Source organism: Dendrobates tinctorius, unplaced genomic scaffold, assembly GCF_039654945.1.
Source record: "Dendrobates tinctorius isolate UK_male_01 unplaced genomic scaffold, ASM3965494v1 ptg000070l, whole genome shotgun sequence".
Taxonomy (NCBI): domain Eukaryota; kingdom Metazoa; phylum Chordata; class Amphibia; order Anura; family Dendrobatidae; genus Dendrobates; species Dendrobates tinctorius.
Genome location: NW_027361738.1, coordinates 7,824,068 through 7,842,866, shown reverse-complemented (window position 1 = coordinate 7,842,866; position 18,799 = coordinate 7,824,068). Strand labels below are relative to the sequence as shown.

The window sequence follows — 18,799 nt, the reverse complement described above, 5'->3', positions numbered from 1 at the left end:
AACTTACGATTTTACTTAAAAAAATGCTTTGTCTCAATTAATTTGCACAGCACTGTATGATGCAAAATGCTACTAATAATTTGATATACATTTTGTGTATTCTAAATATATTGCAGCTCGTTGATTTGAAGTAAAACAGCATGCCATATTCTTCATCCTATAAGGGCTGTTTCACACTTCAGTTTTTTGTGTCAGTTAAAATCCGCCAAAAAGGCGGAAAAGCGGATCCATTTGTAACTGATGTGAACGGATGCCAGGGGATCCGTTTTTTGACGGATCCGCCGAATGAAGAATTTTAAAGGAACCGCTGCCCGGGTAGGAGAGAGAGAGATTTTTTTCTTCTTCTCTGGCCGTCAGAAATAATTTCAGGGTTAAATTTCCTCCTGACTTCATTCCTCCGGGCATGCGCTGTATAAAAATGCGGATCCTTCACCACAAAAAACGTTACATGGTCCGTCCAAGCATCTCGGCGGATGCAAAAAAATTGACGGATCCGCAAAAAAACGGATCCAACGGATGGCCATCCGTCAAGATCCGCCAGTAATGCAACTCAATGGGGAAAAAAACAGATCCGCCCAAAAAAATGGCGGATCTGTTTTTTTGCAAAAAAGGCGGATTTTGACTGATGCTCAAAAACGGAAGTGTGAAACAGGCCTAAATCAAGTGTTCATGCTAAACATAACTTTTAAGAATTTTTGGTGATTTTTCTTTACATGTTACTGTCTACATTGTGATGGTCTTGTGCTATTATGTTGTCCTTTCAAGATATTAAAAATGTTTGTCAAGTAGTGGATAACCCTTTCAATGTAAACTAGTTTAAATTTAAGCTGATAAAACTAGAGATTTAATTGTCTGACGTCATGTCCAGATTACTTTTATTGTAATTGGAAAGAGTTGAAGAAGAAACTTAGTCCATGACGGATAATGTGTAATTATCTTCAGGTGACATTCGTGAATATTTCCAGAAGTTTCTCTTTAGACTTTATAACATGATCAGGAATCATAGTTGTTTTTTCAACTTTTACAAACTGGTTTTGTGTCAATTTAATATTATGGGATGTTATACCTTCATGCATTTGATCAATGTTAGTGACAGAAGGAAACTATAAAGATGTTACTTGGGAATTAAAGTCTCTGATACCTTTTGTTTTTCATTTGTGAGACATCTGCTTTCCCATCCCCAATCTTGGCAGATTTTCTCAATTGGGGGAAATGGAAATACTTTTTTTTTGTAAACTTTACTCGAAGGTTTGTTTATTTTTCACCATCAGTAAGGTCTTTCTCGTCAGACACCATCGTAAATCTTACTGAAATTCACAATGTCATCACACTCATTTATGGAGAGTTATAAAATTGATCTGTATAGAAAAGATAAACTGGGAGTCATCTGCATAAGTAATATGATCAGTTGATGTTATATGTACTCTACATCCAAAGCTGGTTTAAAAAAAATTAAAGGAGTACCTTACAGCAGAGTAATTCAGTGTGGAGCTGTACATGTACACGCTCCTTCCAGTACTTTCCCCCCTCATCATCTCCAGGGTGTTGCACTCAGCCAAGCCTGACCTAGCTCTATGCTGATGAGAGATAAACACCCCCAAACAGCTGTGTGTAGATGAGCTTCTGCCTTGGCATTTTTGTTGAAAGGGAAGTTACCTAGCGAGTAATTTTCTTGTTCTTTGAAAGCTAATTTGCCTACTTCTCCATGCACCTTCATAAACGCTGTATTGCACACCTTACTGTTATTGGAAGTGCCTATGCACTTGTGGAGACCAATGGCGTATGCCACAATCTCTCTGGCAGATTCACATAGAATTCAAACATAAACCACGGCAAGCCTCTATATGAAATAATTGGAAGAGAGACTTACTGTAGAGGTCACATTTTCTATTGAAGCCCTAATCCAGCTCTATAGAAAATAAATCCTTAATATGGATTAGTGTGTGGATACTCTCATACACATGATTTCATGAATTACCCACCACTGGGGATAACTTTTTCTTACTTAAAGTAGTGCTCCCGTCAAAGTTTTTATCTTCTTAATATACTGCAATCATCTTGTTATATAGCGCTGTGTACTTACAATTGCTCATTTTGCACTTCTACCCAAATAGTTTTTCTCTTTTAGGTCCATGACATCGCATGAGTAAAAACAGACAAGCGGAATTCTTCTAAGCTCTATGTAGAAACAGGAAGTCTCTTTTCTCTGTATGAGTTATTATTAGAACTTCAATTCTACCTCACTGCAATGTCCCTGGCAGGGAAAAAGAAGAAGTACACCTAGATCAGGAGTTGAAGAGGAGGTCGAGCTAGGCCACCAGGGACTTTGCAGTGATGTAGCATTGTAGTTCTAACAATGACTCATACAGGGAAAAGTGATTTCCGGTTTCTACATAGAACTTAGAAGAATTCAGCTTACGTAATTTCATAGACCTAATGAAAAAAAAAAGAATTAATTGGATAGAAAGGCTAAATGAGCAATTGTAAGTACACAGTGATGTATAATATGATGATTGCAATATATCAAGAGGATAAGAACTTTGATGGAAGGAGTACTTCTTAAAGTGCATTAAAATCAGGCTAAAAATCATTTTTGCACTGTTGCACCTTGTTTCTCTGAGCATTCATCTTTGCTGTGGTTTGTGGTCATAAATCAGCTGAGAAGAGCTCAAAATAAGATTCATTAAAGTTATGTTTGGTGCTAATAGAAAGACGTCAAGCAGCCACACTTGTAAACTAGGCAGGCATACTGTACTTCGTAGGTCAAGATACTGCTGCATCTGTAAGTCCCAAGATGGGACTTAAACCTGCAATTGTTCAATCATTACATATTACAATGCAATACTCACATTATGTAGCCCAGAGTGTATGCCTGTCAGAAATATACTAACAAGTAGTCTGTTAAGCCTTCCATGGCCTAACAGATTTCCATACATGAAATGGGGACCTTTGTTAGGTGGACCATTGCAGCTAGTGTGATCGCAGAGTTCCAATGGGCTTATGGAGGGAGTCCTTTATAAAACCTATTAGGTGCTGCAGTTTTTATTGACCCAATCATATAAGCGGTTAAATACCTTGGATTGGTGCTATCTCCAATCACCGCCATCACAGCAGGAGCAGGATATCGCCTACATATAATAGAATACTGATGCTGCTCATACTAAGGAAGAGAAAAAAGCACAATAAGGTCTTATCTGGTTAAAATGGATGAAACAGTCCTAGTTCCTTCATGTACACTTATATTTTTACTCCACATTGTAATTATTTTAAACAAAATAATCCATCACAATACACAAATACACATTTATATTTTTATTTTTCCAATTTTAATGCATTTAATTTTATGATTATTATGCAATGATATATATTTTTTTACCATTATTTCTTCTTTAATCTTTTTTGTAATACCGAAATACCCAAGATGAACTTTGGCATACGATGTGACTTTCTTTTGGAGCCACATTTTAAAAAAATCTTATATACATAGAGTGGAGGAAATGATTATTTGATCCCTTGCAGATTTTACAAGTTTGCCCACTAAAAAAGACATGAACAGTCTATAATTTTAAGGGTAGGTTAATTTTTAACATTGAGAGATGGAATATCAAAAATAAAGTTAAAAAAAAATCACATTCTATAAATGATATAAGTTTATTTGCATTTTGCAGTAAGAAATAAGTATTTGATCCCCTACCAACCATTGAAAGCTCTGGCTCCTACAGACTAGTTAGACGCTCCTAATCAACTCATTACCTGCAATAAAGACATAGTCACCTTTATAAAAGACTCCTGTCCACAGACTCAATTAGTCAGTCAGACTCTAACCTCCACAACATGGGCAAGACCAAAGAGCTTAATAAAAATGTCAGGGTCAAGATCATAGACCTGCACAAAGCTGGAATTGGCTACAAAACCATAAGTAAGACACTGGGTGAAGAGAAAACTGTTGGTACAATTGTAAGAAAATGGAAGAAATACAAAATTACTGTCAACAAATATCGATCTGGGGCACTGTGAGGGATGAAGTACAAGTCTCTCCCCTCCTGAAATGTGCCCCCACCCTTGCATCCCCCAAGGCCATAAAAAGCCATGCAGTGTTTATTGTTAATTAAAAAGCTAGTAACAAACCTTTGAAGCTCTTGACACAATGATGTGTAATCCTCTGCAGCTGCAGCTAGCTCTCTTTTGTCTGACTGAAACACATGGAAACCCCATGGTACAACAAGTCACAGCAAGCTCTGAGATATTGAATCTGGAAAATGACCTATAATAACAGAATGCAATATCTCTGAGACTAGCCGAGCACATAATCTGAATCGGCCCTCTTTTCCCCACACGCCCATATTATTTAGCCTACTTGTAGCACTCTCGATTATGGAGTTATAAAGCATAGCTAATAGGAATTACATACGGTAGGCATATTTGGTCTCTATGCGCAGATAAAATCCAGCGGAATCCAGTGGCGGGTCAACCAACCCATTCAGATCTTTGGGCGCAAATTTATTGGCCAGCCACGGTTCTGGACAGAAAATCTTATTCTCAGACATGGGAGGAGGGAGGCAGTCCAGCTCAGGGGAGGCAGCAGAGTGTGGGAGTGAACAGCGGAGGAGATATAAGGCAGTCCCTCATTTTGGACTTGTTTTTACTAATAGCCGCAATCAGGAAAGTCTGTAGCTAAGATTTTGACCTGTGATCCATCAGCGCCTCCCTTTGGTCACATGCTACATAACACGATAATTGCAACCTATCTATACCCTACCTTTGTCCTGCACTCCTGACTGTATACCTGTATATTGTTCTTGTAAATATATACCTGTATATTTCTAGTGTGCCTTTTCGGCGATTAAATATCAAATTAATCTTGGGCTGCTTTTTCTTCTCGATCCAAAAATCCCCACGTCCGCATGCTCGGTTGGTTATATTTTACGCTACCCGTGTTGGTTTCTGACCCAATATAAGCCTGCTGTCAGACGGGGCTTATTTCAAATGAGGAACTGGTGGCAGAATACTGTATTGTTTTAGTGAGGAACTCTGGCAGTGATGGCCGGGAGGTTTATATATATATCCCCAGCCTGGACTGGTGATGTATATCCCCCCTCACTGGGAGTGCCTCACTTATTCGTACCTATAAGGGAAGCCTTTCCGGCGACTATTTGCCCTCGGTGCAGTTCCCTGTCTGACCTGGAGCAAGTGGTGGCGCCAGAGAGCCGATCCCTGCAGGCTTTTCTCTCCCCTCCCCTGAGATGCGTGAAGTCGACGCCCCCCTTCCCCTGTGAGATCCCTCACAGGCACCATGCAAAGTCTCACGTTGTAAGGTATCCTTGATCATGAGGAAGGTGAGTGATCAGCCTAAAACTACACAGGGGAACTTGTTAATGATCTCAAGGCAGCTGGGACCGCAGTCACCAAGAAAACCATTGGTAACACATTATGCTGTAAAGATTTAAAATCCTGCAGTGCCCGCAAGGTCCCCCTGCTCAAGAAGGCACATGTGCAGGCCCGTCTGAAGTTTGCCAATGAACATCTGGATGATTCTGTGAGTGATTGGGAGAAGGTGCTGTGGTCAGATGAGACAAACATTAAGGTCTTTGGCATTAACTCAACTTCTGTCTCTCAATGTTAAAATTAACCTAGACTTAAAATTAAAGACTGTTCATGCCTTTGTTGTCAGTGGGCAAACTTACAAAATCAGCAAGGGATCAAATAATTATTTCATTCACTGTGTATATATATATATATATATATACACTCACTGGCCACTTTATTAGGTACACCTGTCCAACTGTGTGTTAAGACTTAATTTCTAATCAGCCAATCACATGGCGGCAACTCAGTGCATTTAGGCATGTAGACATGGTCAAGACAATCTCCTGCAGTTCAAACCGAGCATCAGTATGGGGAAGAAAGGTGATTTGAGTGCCTTTGAACGTGGCATGATTGTTGGTGCCAGAAGGGCTGGTCTGAGTATTTCAGAAACTGCTGATCTACTGGGATTTTCACGCACAACCATCTCTAGGGTTTACAGAGAATGGTCCGAAAAAGAAAAAAAATCCAGTGAGCAGCAGTTCTGTGGCCGGAAATGCCTTGTTGGTCAGAGGAGAATGGGCATACTGGTTCGAGCTGATAGAAAGGCAACAGTGACTCAAATCGCCACCCGTTACAACCAAGGTAGGCAGAAGAGCATCTCTGAACGCACAGTGCGTCGAACTTTGAGGCAGATGGGCTACAGCAGCAGAAGACCACACTGGGTACCACTCCTCTCAGCTAAGAACAGGCATCTGATGGCTACTTTCAGCAGGATAATGCGCCATGTCATAAAGCTCGAATCATCTCAGATTGGTTTCTTGAACATGACAATGAGTTCACTGTACTCAAATGGCCTCCTCAGTCACCAGATCTCAATCCAATAGAGCATCTTTGGGATGTGGTGGAACGGGAGATTCGCATCAGGGATGTGCAGCCGACAAATCTGTGCCAACTGTGTGATGCCATCATGTCAATATGGTCCAAAATCTCTGAGGAATGCTTCCAGCACCTTGTTGAATCTCTGCCACGAAGAATTGAGGCAGTTCTGAAGGCAAAAGGGGGTCCAACCCCTTACTAGCATGGTGTACCTAATAAAGTGGCCAGTGAGTGTATATATATATATATATATATACATATCTGTAACCTGCAATGTATCATATGTTTTTTGTTGTCCAGAAGAAGTAGGGTACTTCGAAACGCGTAGACAAAATAAAGCTCGCACATTATCCTAGTGTGTACCTGGATTTATTACCATCCACTAGCAGCACGGATTTTTCCACTTTTTCCTTTCCACACGAAACCTGCTGCTTATGGCTCATGTTCAGCTTCTCAGCGTATGCTTTCCCCATGCCGAAATTGCAGGAAGGAGTTAAAGTGGTATTTCCATCTTCCTTAGTTATAGAGGATTGCTGTTGTATGATGGGTGGGAGTCCAGCTCTGAAATGTGGCACTAATAATAATGTACATACATAAAAGCACTGCTTTGCCGATGGCTGGGCTTACTCACTGATATATGATAATGCAAACCTTTTCCATAACCTTAGGACAGAGCAGTCATTTCCATCTCAGGGATAGTGGCAGGGGCACTTACGGCCAGTGACTTTTATAACTGTGAGTGTACGGTTGCTCATGAACTACAACTCCTAGGATGCTCAGGTATGTCATAGATTAATGACGCGGGTGTAGTTCGGCACAGACAGGTGGTGTGACACACGATAAGGTGCTGACTTCTTGCCATATTGTACCACTGATTTCCTGCTCTTTGTGCTTCAGATTAAGCTACTGGATCGCATCCAGTATTTCCACCTGGGATCTAGCAAAAGCATCGTCCACTTTGGAAAGCGCAGACGGCAGAAAGTTTTGCTGTTTTCTCCCTGCCTTCTCCATGGTGATCTTGGGTGTTGACTGAAAATTTATGCTGCTGTATTAAAACCAGATTCCCCACGAGAAATAAAAAGAATTGGCCCTCTCTTATGTTTACTAATGGTATAGCTGTTGGAGAATTGTGATGAATTGGTAGCTGATATTAACCATGAAGATAAAGGCAACAATGGCCCATTACTATTTATTATTATTTATCCCTAGGATGGCTGCTTTTCCTTTGGAGCTGACATTACGCATATGGCTATTTCACTTTTAGTTAAACCATTGTGCAAGGCCTAAAAATCAGGGGTTTACATTTTCTACATCCGCTCTGTTAATCATGTGTTATTCATAAAAGCTATTTAGCAATGAGTGCCATAGCTTCATTTCAACAGTTTTTTGTCTAAAGTCCCACAAAAAAAGCCTGTTACTAAGTTTTGTCTTCTGTTGATGGAGGATCTCAGAGAAGAATTCAGATTTTTTGCTGTTCTTGGACGTCATCATTAATCAGAACTCTGCTGTGTTTGGCTACGCAATTTGGCTATTTTAAGTGGGGCACTGTTTTTTTGAAGAAGGCAGCCATTTTTTTTTATCGTGGACATCTTCTTTAAAAGTCAAACTAGTAGGCGTCATTACACCCACTAAATGCCCCACAAATCACTGCAAGGCACCTACTTGTCTCATCATGACTTTTACAGTCAAAATCCAGAATTAATGTTTCTAAATTACTAAGAAGACCAAAACATATGGTTTTTGTCTTCATAAATGATGGACCTACCAAATCACATAGGCAAAGGGCCGACTTTTGAGGTTCAGTTCTACCTTCTAGTGTAATATTTTTCATGCATTTAGCAAATCCATCTGTTATCACAACACGCCATAGAATGTAGACATAAAATAAACTGAGCTTTTACTCACCTTCCCCGGTTCCAGCGTATCCTCTCTGCAAATTCTCTGGATCTTTGTTGATAGGTTGCAGCAGTGATCTCACATGGACTGCCCTCAGCGGCTATTGGCATTTACATTAGTGGAGCCATTGAACCCAGTGATTGGTTTCAGCAGCTACTAGCCCTGTAAAAGCAACATCACCACTGCAGCCAATGAACAAAGACCAAAGCAGTGATGAAGAGGCATGGATGGACTTGTGAATCGTGGGTATGTAGAGTCTCACTAATGGTAACCTAGTCTCCCTAGTCTTCCTCCCTTTTCCTTTGTATTACCATCCCTGTTCTCATACAGTATATAGTGTGCATGTTGATTCAGGACACTTGGAACTGGTATAATAACATTTTTACTACCGTGTATATATAAATGTACCATGCTTATATATTAAAGCACATTTATACATATACTGTATATAAATACAGTTGTACAAATGTTATTATACCAGAACCAAGTGTCGTGAATCATCTTGCTTATATACAGTATAACTGGTAACATAGCACCGTATTGTTCAATGCATGGAACAACCATAATTATGAAATCATCATCCTAATATAAGTCATTATCATAATAAATTCACAATCCCCAAGGGTAAAATTAGGTATAAACTTGAAAAAATGGGAAAAAAGGAAATGGATTTGTGCTCATCAAAAATAGTCCTGTAAGCCGGTTGTGCCTATGGATCCATTGGCTGACCACCATGTGTAGCAAATGTAAGAAGAGACGGAAGATCCGGCACTGAAGACTTGATAAAATCCACAGGAAACTTTATTCACATATTTTCATAATAAAAACAGAAAGGGGAGGAAGACCCCCACGCCTTACGCGTTTCGAACCCCACAACAGGTTCTTCTTCAGAGGCTTTCTTAAGAAGAACCTGCTGTGGGGTTCGAAACGTGTAAGGCGTGGGGGTCTTCCTCCCCTTTCAATTTTTATTATGAAAATATGTGAATAAAGTTTCCTGTGGATTTTATCAAGTCTTCAGTGCCGGATCTTCCTTCTCTTCTAAAATTAGGTTTAGTCACTGGCTCTAATTCCTTCTGCATATACACTCAGTTACACTTCCTTTGCTCACCCATGTCCTAATGCACTCATCCCTTCTCCCATTGTACACGTAAGGAGACCTGTTGTCAATCCAAGGCAGTGGGCGGGGAGAAGCCGCAGGGGAATGGCATTAGCGTGGCTCTTTTAAAGTATGTTTTTCTCTGAAACACTGCAACATTCCAGAGCCAAATCTACCTTGCTGAGATCATACAGCCAGTGCCTGATACATGCTGTCTATGGATCGAGCAACATGTATCAGATATCAGTTTCCCTTAAAGGGAATCTGTCACCCCTTTTTTGAGATATCATATAATGATATCATTCAATTGTGTGTCACATAAGGATTCTCTTAGTACTTTTGCTTCCCCCTGACCCCGCACCTTTCATGTATAAATACCTTTTTATATCGGTTCAGATGTATGTAAACTTCCGCTGTCCAGTCCGCTGGACGGGGCTTATTCAACTGCTCCCCCCTCCCTGTCTTGTTCTATGAATTTCTTCTTGTGTAGAGCAAGACAGGGAGGGGGAGCGGACTGGACAGCGGCAGTTTACATACATCTGAACCGATATAAAAAGGTATTTATACATGAAAGGTGCGGGGTCAGGGGGAAGCAAAAGTACTAAGAGAATCCTTATGTGACACACAATTGAATGATATCATTATATGATATCTCAAAAAAGGGGTGACAGATTCCCTTTAAGGCTATGTGCCCACGTAGCGATTCTGAAGCAGAATAAACCTGAGCAGAATCGCACACCCTGCTCCCGGGAAAACGCATGCGGTTTTTGACGCGCTTTTGTAAGCGTTTGTCAAGCGTTTTTGCATGCGTTTTCCTAAGCGTTTTTGTCCAGGGTCACCGACGTTGAGCAGGGGCGCCATATCATCAACAACTAGGGTGTCAACCTCGGCGATCAGGAAGGGCCTCACTAGGGCCCATTAGGGCTAGTGTAGCTGTCCTGAGTATAATTTATATATTCTTTGTCTGGTGGTCTTTTGGTGACTTATTGTCTTGTACCCTATGAGCTGGTATTGTCCAAAGTTTTTAAAATTATCTAATTAAAAGTGAATTTTTAGGGGTCAATTTTCTGTTGCTATCCTGGTTTTTTGTGTTTTCCTTTTGATCCTTCTTACATTTTTTCTGAGGTTTCTGAATTGCAGTGTCATCAGATGTACCTTCTTTCCACATTTTGGTAGTCATTACTAAACACATTGCTTCTTCTACATATTTTTTGGCATTAATACACTGATATCGTGTAAAGAAGGCTGGAAAACTTTTCTAGGGGAAACATAAATACAATATATATATATATATATATATATACTGCTTCAAAAAATAAAGGGAACACTAAAATACCACATCCTATGTTATAGTGTTCCCTTTTTTTTGAGCAGTATATATATATATATATATATATATATATATACACACACACACATGTATCTTTATAAAAGTCAATTTAAGAGCATTATTTTAAAGTGAAAACTTTACATAAGGAAATGTCAAACAGTCAGCCGATACGTCCGAAGACTATATCGTTCTAGCAATCAATCTGATTTGCAATCCTGGAGTTGTTTTCTTTCTCGGCTCCCCGTAAGAGCACTCTTCAGCCTGTTCCTTAATTTTTTATGTGAGCTTTGATTTGTTTCTTTATGCTCTAAGTAAACTGACCCACCCAGCCACATTTCTAATTTATTGCTACAAAGACTTGAATTTCTCCTGACATCATAGTTTGCTGTGGATACGTAAATAATACTGCTAAACAATAAACAATGTTGCCTGGTTCTGCGCATTTGGCCATTTATTTAGTGGAAAATATGATATATCAATGATAGGCTTAAAAAGAAATATTATCGAGCCATATCTTCCTTCTTTCTTCTAAGATAACGGTCAGAAATTCTATCTTAACACATATCTTGGAGACGTGACAGCTTTCCTATGCCTCCTCTGATATGTAACATGAGATGTGTGTTCAGAAGAAGTATGTTATATCTCATTGTATTAATAATTTAAAACCTAATAGCGCAGAACACAGACATATTTTACAATACTGCTTTAAAGACGTTTTTAACCCTTATTTTCTCGGTCCTAACAAACAGGCAATCCCCACATGTATTCATCCTGTCTACAAGTCGCAAATCATGCAACTAAATCTCCGAGCACATCCAAATACTTGGAGATCACCAGCGCATGCTCAGGAAATCTCGAGTAACGAGTATACTCGCTCATCACTAGTTCTAACCACATAATTTAAAAAAAATAGGGTCAACCAAGATTTGGCCCTTATAAATACTCACCATGTATAATACACATGAGTTGCCTCCAAGGTACATATATACAGTCATGGCCGAAAGTGTTGTCACTCTTAACCCCTTAACGACCTCCGATACGCCTTTTAACGGCGGTAGTTAAGGGTACTAAAACCACAGCGCCGTTAATTCACGGCGCTGTGATTTAAGTGAATAGTGCCCTCCAGTGTCGGATTTTCTCCGGGGTCTCGGCTGCCAGGGGTAGCCGAGACCCCAGAGAACATGAATCGGTCGGTTTTTACCGACCCCGCTTTTGCGATCGCCGTTATTAACCCTATAACGGCGACTGCAAAAAAAAAAAGCCGCAATTTTACATTTAATTTCTCTCTCCTCTGATGTGATCGCACTTCAGAGGAGAGAGAAATAGGGTCCCTGATCCCCCCGGTACCTCTCCGTGGCCCTCCGTCCCCTCCCGGTGGTCCCACGTCCCAACGGCGTCCTCCGGTGGGCGCCGCCATCTTGAAAATGGCGGGCGCATGCGCAGTGCGCCCGCCGGGAATCTGCCGGCTCCGGCTGGCAGATTCCATTCATTATTTTGATCACTATGATAAACGATCATAGTGATCAAAATAGAAAAAATAATACATAACCCCCCCGTTTATCACCCCCTTATATAGGCAAATATAATGAAATAAAGAAAATATTTTTTTTTCAGTTTTCCATTAGGGTTAGGGTTGGGCTAGGGTTAGGGTTAGGGTTGGGGTAGGGCTAGGGTTAGGGTTAGGGTTGGGCTAGGGTTAGGGTTGGGGCTCAGGTCACGGCTAGGGTTAGAATTAGGGTTAGGGCAAACTAGGATTAGGGTTAGAATTAGGATTAGGGATTAGGGTTGGGATTAGGGTTAGGGTTGGGATTAGGGTTAGGGGTGTGTTGGGATTAGGGTTGGAGCAAGAATTGAGGGGTTTCCACTATTTACCAACTTTGGGGGTCTAAAAATTGGGGTCTAAAAAAATCACTTTTGTGGAAAAAAAAAGACTTTTTATTTTCACGGCTCTGCGTTTATAAACTTTTGTGAAGCGCTTGGGGGTTCAAAGTGCTCACCACACATCTAGATAAGTTCCTTAGGGGGTCTAATTTCCAAAATGGAGTCACTTGTGGGGGGTTTCCATTGTTTAGGCCCATCAGGGGCTCTGCAAATGCAACATGATGCCCGCAGACCATTCCATCAAAGTCTGCATTCCAAAATGGCACTCCTTCCCTTCCGAGCTCTCCCATGCGCCCAAACAGTGGTTCTCCCCCACATATGGGGTATCGGCGTACTCAGGACAAATCGCACAACAACTGTGCGGGTATGATTTCTCCTGTTACCCTTGTAAAAATAAAAATTTGGGGGCGAAAAGATCATTTTTGTGGAAAAAAAATGGATTTTTTATTTTCACGGCTCTACGTTATAAACTTCTGTGAAGCACTTGAAGGTTCAAAGTGCTCACCACACATCTAGATAAGTTCCTTAATGAGTCTAGTTTCCAAAATGGGGTCACTTGTTGGAGTTTTCCACTGTTTAGGCACATTAAGGGCTCTCCGAACGCAACATGGCATCCGATCTCAATACCAGCCAATTCTGCGTTGAAAAAGTCAAACGGCGCTCCATCCCTTGCGAGCTCTGCCGTGTGCTGAAAAAGTGGTTTACCCCCACATATGGGGTATCGGCGTATTCAGGAGAAATTGTACAACAAATTTTGTGGTTGATTTTCTCTTTTAACACTTGTGAAAATAAAAAAAAATTGGTTCTGAAGTAAATTTTTTGCAAAAAAAAGTTAAATGTTAATTTTTTCCTTCCACATTGCTTTAGTTCCTGTGAAGCACTTAAAGGGTTAATAAACTTCTTGAATGTGGTTTTGAGCACCTTGAGGGGTTTAGTGTTTAGAATGGTGCCACTTTTGGGTATTTTCTGTCATGTACACCCCTCAAAATGACTTTAAATATGATGTGGTCCCTAAAAAAAATGGTTTTGTAAATTTTGTTGTAAAAATGAGAAATCGCTGTTCATCTTTTAACCCTTATAACTTCCTAACAAAAAAAATGTTGCTTCCAAAATTGTGCTGATGTAAAGTAGACATGTGGGAAATGTTATTTATTAAGAAATTTGTGTGACACATCTCTCTGATTTAAGGGCATAAAAATTTAAAGTTTTAAAATTGCAAAATTTTCTAAAGACTTATTGAAGAAATTTTACCACTAATATGAAGTACAATATGTCATGAAAAAACAATCTTAGAATCAGCAGGATCCATTAAAGCGTTCCAGAGTTATTACCCCATAAAGGTACACTGGTCAGAATTGTAAAAATTGGCCTGGTCATTAAGCTGCAAACTGGCTCTGTCGCTAAGGGGTTCAAATTGTTCCAGAAAATGAAGTATTTCTCCCAGAAATTATTGCAATTGCACATGTTTTGTTATAAACATGTTTATTTCCTTTGTGTGTATTGGAACAACACAACAAGAGGCAAATTGGACAATTCACACAAAACGCCCAAAATAAGTACAACGAAATAGTTGGCACCCTGAACTTAATATTTGGTTGCAAACTATTTGGCATGAATAACTGCAATAAATCGCTTCCTATAACCATCAACAAGCGTCTTACACCTGTTAACTGGAATTTTGGATCACTTTTCTTTTGCAAACTGCTTCAGGTCTTTCATATTTGAAGGGTGCCTTCTCCCAACAGCAGTTTTGCTTTTTTTTAATTCCACAAGTGTTCAATGGGATTTAGATCCGGAATAGTTGCTGGCCACTTCAGAACTCTCCAGCACGTTGCTTCAATCTATTTCTGGGAGCTTCTTGAAGTATGTTTGAGGTCAGTGTCTTGTTGGAAGACCCATGACCCAGCTTTCTGACACTGGGCACTACATTGTGACTCAAAATCCTTTGGTAATCTTCAGACTTCATGATGCTTTGCCCAATGCCAGAGATAGCAAAACAACCCCAAAACAGTTTTGAGCTGCCACCGTATTTGACTGTAGGTACTAAGTTTTTTTCTTTGTAGGCCTCATTTCATTTTCCGCAAACAGTAGAAAGATGTACTTTACCGAAAAGCTCCATCTTGGTCTCATCTGTCCACAAAACCTTACCCAAAGAATTTTGGCTTGCATACATTTTGGTAAACTGCAGTCTTGCTTGTTTATGTCTCTGAGTAGGATCCTCCTGAATCTCCTGCTGTAGCGTTTCATTTAATTCAAATATTGATGGATAGTTCGCACTGACACTGATGCACCCTGCGCGTGCAGGACAGCTTGAATCTCTTTGGAACTTGATTTTCTTTGGAACTTGATTGGAGCTACTTATCCACCATCTGGACTACCCTATGTTGCAACTTTTCATCAATTTTTATCTGTCATCCACGTCCAGGGAGATTAGCTACAGTGCCATGGGTTGTAAACTTCATGATTATGTTGTGCACAGTGGACAAAGGAACATCAAGATCTCTGTAGGTGGACTTGTAGCCTTGTGATTGTTGCTATTTTTCAACAATTTTGATTTTTAAGCCTTTATACAGTCCTGGGCTCCTCTTTCTCTTCTCCATGCTTAGTGTGGCACACACAGACACACAATGCAAAGATTCAGTGATCTTCTTCCCTTTTTATCTGCTTTCAGGTGTGATTTTTATATTGCCCACACCTGTTACTTGCCACAGGTGTGTTTGAACGAGTATCACATGATTAAAACAAAGTTGTTTACCAACAATTTTGGAAAGATGCCAACAATTTTGTCCGGCCCATTTTTGGGGTTTTGTGTGAAATTATGTCCAATTTTCCTTTTTTTCTCAGTTTTTTTTGTGTTCCAATAAACACAAAGGAAATAAACATGTGTATTACAAAACATGTTTATGTGCAATAATTTTATGGGAGAAATATTTCATTTTCTGGAACAATTTCAGGGGTGCCAATACTTTCGGCCATAAGTGTATTTATAGGCAGATACACATATTGAATATTTGCCAACAACCTTATAGTTTTTAGCCCTTCCATCATTGTCCTAAAGAGAAAACGTGGTATTCCTATAGGACATACATTAAGGTAGAGTGTATAGACATAGTAGAATGATCTGCCTAGAGCCCATGCCCACAATGATATCATACGTAGTGAGAGACTGCTGCTTTACTCACATTTCAACTTGGATTTCCCCCGGACTTTGAAATTTGGCTTGAATTTCAGAAATGCATCTGACACTAGTTTCCTGGCCAAATACACAGATTTACCCTTCATCACCTCTACTTTACCCCATTCTGCAAGTGATCTAATCAAACATATACGTGCCTTGGCATCCCTTCTGGCAGCTCCGAAAATCTCTTCTGCAGACTAAGTAATGTTTTTTATTGACCTACACTTGCAAGTGTAGTCAAAATAAGCAATTCAGATGGGCTTTAAAACCCATGGATTATTGTGAGTTGGGCACAAGTTGTAAAAGAGTCGGATATTTCAAGATGAGTTTTCCCCCTTAAAAAACGGAGACATGAATCACCAGTCACAAATCACATTTTTCTCCTGTAGAAAATAATCCGCATGCCTGGCTGCTTTATTAGTTAAAGATTCATTCTTCCAGTGTGAGAGATCACATACTATTCTTTTCTTATGACTCTTTACTCAAATAGCTGGAAAGGATCTAACCATCCAGCAAATATTATCCCAGGATTCATTTCTATGGCTAGGTGGTCCGAGTTTTTTTTTGGAGGAAATTGTTAAAACAAAAATAATATTACAATGTTATCAGCCACCGATGGATATAATGCTCTTCATCCCCTTTAAAGAAAATGTATCAACAGGATGTAATATATTTTTTAAAACAACTTTTTACATTAAATATTTTTAAAATATTGAATCCAATTTCCTATATCACAATTAATGTGTAAAAAATTCTGAATGATCACACTTTTCACACTGATCAATAAGGATCACAATAGGTATATATATATATATATATATATATATATATAATATTTATATATTACTTTTTCAGTCTCCTCTGCACCTGTGATGCGATTCTGCCATGCGAGACAATCGGATCACAGTAAAATGACATGCGGGTAACACTCGTCATTTGCGTATATAATCTGATTGTCTTCTATGAGAGAATCATGGGATGCTACGCGCCAGTGTGAGCGAGCCCTCAAACTCCACATCCCAAATTGCTTTATATACTCTGTGGGTATGGTCACACACAGTTTTTTTTTTACATGGGCTTTGGTTGCTAATTTTGGAATCTGGACATAACTTTTGCATCGAAAGATAGACCTTATATATGTTTCTAAAGGGATTGTGCAGGAGAAAAAAATCTTTTATTCTAAATTCCTTTAGACAACCAATTGCATACCGTTTCTGATCTGATGATAATGCTGTAGACCTTACCGTAACTATGAGATAGACGTCATCGTAACCATCAGAGCTATTCTGTATAAGAAAGCAGCTGATTTAATAGGGCTAGTGCTCCAATAGAAAACTTGAGGACCGGTGGACTTTGCCACTGATGTCTGGTATGGTGGTCGGTCAAGTACTTATTCGAATGGAGGGAATGGGTGATGTGGAGTTTTCTGATACCATGCCTTGGTTCCTCAGAAAGCTAACCCTGCTCCTGCCTATGATTCTTAGTGTAGCCCTCAGTGTAATTCATGTTCCTTTAATAGTGTAAGTTGTTAAATTGATGATTGACTTACACACAGCCATCCTGCTACCTGCTGCACTGCAGCTCACAGGGAACAGTGCCCGCACCCTTCACCCTTCCAAACCTCTGAATGACAAATGATTTGTTCAACTCATCACTGTCTAGAAGTGCAGCAAGTCTGTAGCTGTTGCTGGCACCCGAACACTGGCTGTTTATCCAGGCTGTAGTCATAATAAATATGCCATAGAGTGTGCCAGACTAGTCATACAAATATTTTTTAAATCACTTAAAGCGAGTGGTACGCCTGGCCATCTGTTCCTCTGGTTATGATCCATAACATGTGTTTCCTTTTTTCATTCAGATCAGAGTATATATGATTCAGATGCAGTCAACAATTGCTTCTTAAGGTAAAGTGCTGTTTTGATTTCTATGTAGAGTTACACATAGCAGCTAAAGCCTCACTCGCACATCTGCGTGTTACTGTCTGATTCATGGACTGGCCACATGCATCCTGACCCAAGTTTCACAGTGTCAAGTTGAAGCCAGGAGACCAACGGCCGGTCCATGAATCACAGTCCTTACTCGAACCGTGATGCACAGGTGTGTGAATGAAGCTGTAGACAGTAATTGACACTATCTACTTTTCTACAATAGTTTAGTTTACTTTTAAATTCCTCATTATTTTGTCTCTGATTTCTGTCAGTGAATGAAAACATTCTTTTATATTCCAGAGTTCATAGATACATAGAGTATATATTTAGGCCCTGATTCATCAAAGCAATTTCGTAACAATTTTGGTGTCAATAGCTTTGAAAAGGCTCAAAATATTGGTGCAACTTTGCGCTGCACATAAATTTTGCCTGTTTTGATATTTTCACACCTGTTTGTCCCAGCTTTGCTAAATTGGGCAGAGGTAGGCTGGAATATTGGTGTGATGCCAATTCAAAATGAGTAGGGCCATTCCTACTGCAAGAAATTTTACTCCAGACAGGGACTAAAGTAAGATCTCTGGTATAACGCATGGAGGTCTTTTTGAATGAATGAATGAATGAGCATCTGAATTCTACATATTTCCTTATCAAAATTACATTGCTGATCTTGGTTCATTTGGGCCTTAATTTTTCTACTTTGGTCTTAAAGGGGTTGGGGCTGATAATTGCTGGGGTAATCCTCACAAAAATTGCATCCTGAGTCCCTTTTTTGAATGGAGCAACAGCTGAGCATGTGCATGTTGCTCTGTTAATCGTCTATTGGACTGATGGAGATAAGTGAGAACAGTGATTCTATGGGATTGAGGGAGAGAGGTGAGTACAGTGCTTCTTTGGGATTGAGGGAGAGAGATGAGTACAGTGCTTCTATGAAACTGAGGTAGAGAGGTGAGTACAGTGCTTCTGTGGGATCGGTGGACAGAGAGGAGTACCGTGCTTCTATGACACTGACGTAGAGAGTTGAGTACAGTGCTTATACGGGACTGAGGGAGAGAGGTGAGTACCATGCTTCTATGGGACTGAGGGAGAGA

General features: G+C 39.9%; 1 protein-coding gene across 4 annotated transcripts in view; it reads left to right on the top strand.

Moving 5' to 3' along the window:
• Positions 1-18,799, top strand: part of CREB5 (cAMP responsive element binding protein 5) — a 678,892-nt gene that overhangs the window by 66,040 nt on the left and 594,053 nt on the right. Inside the window, exon 2 of one of the 4 annotated variants that reach the window (XM_073581351.1) lies at positions 17,642-17,687. The exons of the other annotated variants lie outside the window; for them this stretch is intronic. The gene's annotated coding sequence lies outside the window, so the exon portion shown is untranslated. The remainder of the gene's footprint in view (positions 1-17,641; positions 17,688-18,799) is intronic. 4 annotated transcript variants of the gene reach the window in all.